The sequence below is a fragment of the Helianthus annuus genome, chromosome 15 (genome assembly GCF_002127325.2).
Source record: "Helianthus annuus cultivar XRQ/B chromosome 15, HanXRQr2.0-SUNRISE, whole genome shotgun sequence".
Lineage (NCBI taxonomy): Eukaryota > Viridiplantae > Streptophyta > Magnoliopsida > Asterales > Asteraceae > Helianthus > Helianthus annuus.
Genome location: NC_035447.2, coordinates 54,813,500 through 54,817,090, shown reverse-complemented (window position 1 = coordinate 54,817,090; position 3,591 = coordinate 54,813,500). Strand labels below are relative to the sequence as shown.

The 3,591-nt window shown below is 32.0% G+C and overlaps 1 long non-coding RNA gene across 1 annotated transcript; it reads right to left on the bottom strand.

Moving 5' to 3' along the window:
- Positions 1-215: 215 nt before the first annotated feature.
- LOC118487606 lies at positions 216-3,289 on the bottom strand. The gene is made up of 5 exons (XR_004882110.1): positions 3,209-3,289; positions 1,181-1,473; positions 823-1,053; positions 672-747; positions 216-590 (listed from the first exon to the last, which is right to left on the bottom strand). It is a non-coding gene; the product is annotated as an uncharacterized LOC118487606 (long non-coding RNA).
- Positions 3,290-3,591: the final 302 nt, after the last annotated feature.

Here is a 3,591-nt window from a genome sequence, read left to right as displayed (position 1 = left end):
TATACTAATGCAACCCTTTTTACATGAAACGCAACAGTTTTTTAAGATTTTAATTATAACAAACGCAACCTTTTTACAATTAAATGCAACTATATAGCATCATTATTTGAAATACTAGTTTTTTTTATTAATATGCAATAGTATTTCAATTACACTAACACTATAGTAACAAATATAATAGATATCTTATATCATAATTTAACATATGTCTAAACTCGAATAATAATGTAATCAAAACAAAGTTTTCAATCACAATGATAATACATAAAGAAAACCTCCTACTCATCTTCAAGATCATGAATCACTCCAATAGGTAGTTTTTTCATAATACTTCACGTCGTAGCTTCAAAGTTTGCTTGCTAGCTGTCAAAATCTTTGTGTATAGCTTCTTGCTCGGCTTTTTTTTTCCTTTGATGAACCTCTTCCATTTCTTTTCTCATTTCAAGCAATTGTTCTTGAACTAGTTCTTCATCCTCGTTTCCCAAATCATCCTTGCTATCGTCCCCTTGTATCTCATTTTCATAATTTGCAAATGGCATATGGTACATGTCTTCGTATTTATCATCTTGATCAACATCATCTTGTTATTGCTAAATAAGACATAACCAATAAATAGCAATTACAAAAATATAGCAACAAAATGAACTAGTTAAATCACTAAACATAAGTACCTTGAGAGCTCATAATAGCTGCTTCATTCTCATCATCTTTGAAACCATCTAGTTCCAATATCTACTCCATTAACATCTAAAGGCACATGAGAATGAATTAATATGAAAGGTAGTTTTAATTAAATAAACTTTACCATCGACAAAATAATACCTTAAATTTCTCATCATCGTCATCAACAAGGGTCAATTGTCTCTTTGCTCCGCTTTTGATACAGTTCGGTTTTGCCTTATTTTTTTTAATACCTCCTTTTGCCTTTGTGGCCCTTTATTACTTGATAGAAGTTCACCAATGGTAATTTTTGTTCTTGATTGATTCACTTGTGTTGCATATGAATCAAGTGAAAACTATCGGGAGACTTTTGGAGCAATCACTTGGCGTTGCCTATATAAAATTGCAAGTTCATCAAGAGAATCTGGTGCAATATATTGTGGACGACAATGATATACCATATTTCATTTCTAATAGAAAACAGGTATATACAAAATTAAAAAAATGATAATCTAATTACCTTTTTGGATACTTCAACACTTGTAGCAGCATCTTGGTATTCCCCCTCACCATCATCACCTGTCTCGGGAATATAGTCTGCATCTTATACATTAGCGTGCGATGCGTTCACTACATTTTTTCTTCATTATATGACTCTGTACAAAACTTGTGAAAGAATTTGCAATGTTTTTCACTCCCAAGTCTTATGTTCTTTTTTCATTTTATTGAACCATCAAGAGTCTACTTTTCTCATACTCACTCACGTATCCTTGTACACTTTGATTGTGCTTGCAACTGCTTGGCATTCGAGACCTGTCACAGTCAAATTAACTTTAACTGAAGCGACAAAAATCAAACGATAGTACATTATCTTGAATAGTACAATCTATATATTTCTTCCTAAAGGAAAGTGTCTGGTATTAATTTTTGTATAGCAGACCATGTGATCTTTTACGAATGGACAAGCGCACAAATAAAAATATGAGTGCTAATTTTTTTTCAAATACAGCCAATTTTATAATTATCATTAGAATTCAGAATTCAACCTTACGACATATAAAATTTGGTCTTCTTTTTTGGTATACTATATGTTATAACATGTAACAAGTCTATAAGAATGAACCCGATACATAGGTTGGTTTAAAAACTGGATATATTTTAGGCTTTTAGAAAGTAGCAAAAAATGAAAATGCACTAATGAATGAGCAAACATAATAACTAATGACAGCACATGTATAAGGCTCTGGATGATATGGTACTCTTTGATGACCATTAACAAGAGATGACACTTGATGCATAAAACTAGAATTCTACAATACGATTAGATAATTAATGTTTCTTTCTCCTTTATCAGGTATGAAAAGTTAGAAAACCAACAGGAAAACTGGGATTCAGTTAGTAACCACTAGGACAGGTCAAAGTAGATGTGGGGGTGGGAACCGGTTTTATACAACGGGAACCCGAACTAGTACTAACCGGTTTGGGCAAAAAAACTGCTTTTTTTAACCGGTTTCAAACATCAAGAACACCGACCAGTCTACAAACCACCGGTTCGGTTCTAAAGCTGGTTTTTTTATACACCTCTACATCAAAGTAATGAACTTTTACATATTGGTTGGCCAATCTACCAAAATTTTGTTGTCCTGTTTATATATATAACGTTTTAAAATAAAGATTTAAAATGAATTGACTCATACAATTAACATATACTAAAAAAGTGATCCATCATTAAAAAAAAAAAGTAAGCACACAACACAGGTTAAATACTAAATTACTAGACTAGCAAGCCGACAGAAACATACAGAGCAAATACTAATCAACAGAAATTAGAACATACCTAAAACTTCTCAACTGAGAACCTAGTCAAGTTGTACCCTGTAAATACTTTTTCTTATGTGTGTTTATTCTGTCCAAAGATATTTGCAACCTCCAATAAATGAGACTCACTGTGATGACAACTTCATATCTTCTTAAATTATATAAAGATGACCAATAATTTTAAAATGTTAAATAATCAAAACAAGCTAGACAAAGGATGTAGGTTCATAAAACTTTTCAGCAAGTGGAGAAACTAATTAATGTTATGAGCAAATATATTTCACTTAATCCAATAAAAGAAACACCCATTGACTTTTGGCTTTGAACAATACATAATTTCTTTCATTTGAGGTTTCACACGTACTTTTTTTATGAAAAATTTTCCTTTTTTATCCATTAAAGTTACATTTCTGCATATAATTATTGATTAGAAACAAGCAAAATAACAAATGAAAGAAGATTAATAGCTGGTGTTTGTTCAGTTATATTTTCTATAGCCTGTTGACCCTACTCCTTAGTCCTCAACTGTTGATTAAGTTTTAACAATCTAGTGACATTAAACATTGAACAATAGTCAATCAAAGATTCAAATATAAAAGCCATAATCAAAGTAGTTTAGCACGTTGAAACAAGGCTATAACCTAACGAGCGAAGTGCCAAATTAAGCAATTTAAAGTATTTTACATGTAAATAAGATCAAATCATCAAAATTCTTGAACGATTCATATACCTTCGTTAATTTTCCAGTATAGTCGCCCGATCAGTCAACAACCAGCCGTAGTTCCGATCTCCAAAATAGCCGAACGCTTTTCTCTATGATAAATTTAAACAAAGTCAGTTCTTAATGTATATAGATGGTCATATTTTCGATTAATACCTGGTTATTTGCAGATCAATAGGAAGACAACACTGAAGCAGAGGTCGAGATAGGAAATGGGTAGAAGCGGCTAGGTCAATGATGATGGAATTTCAATGAGCCCATGAAGGTCTGATGGCAGACCCTACGATGATTGAAGATGCTTGATTCGGTAGTTAATTGATCATATCATTAACCTAAAATCACAAAGTGATGGCGTGAATTATGGAAGTGGGGTTGGAAGTTCTGGGATTTAG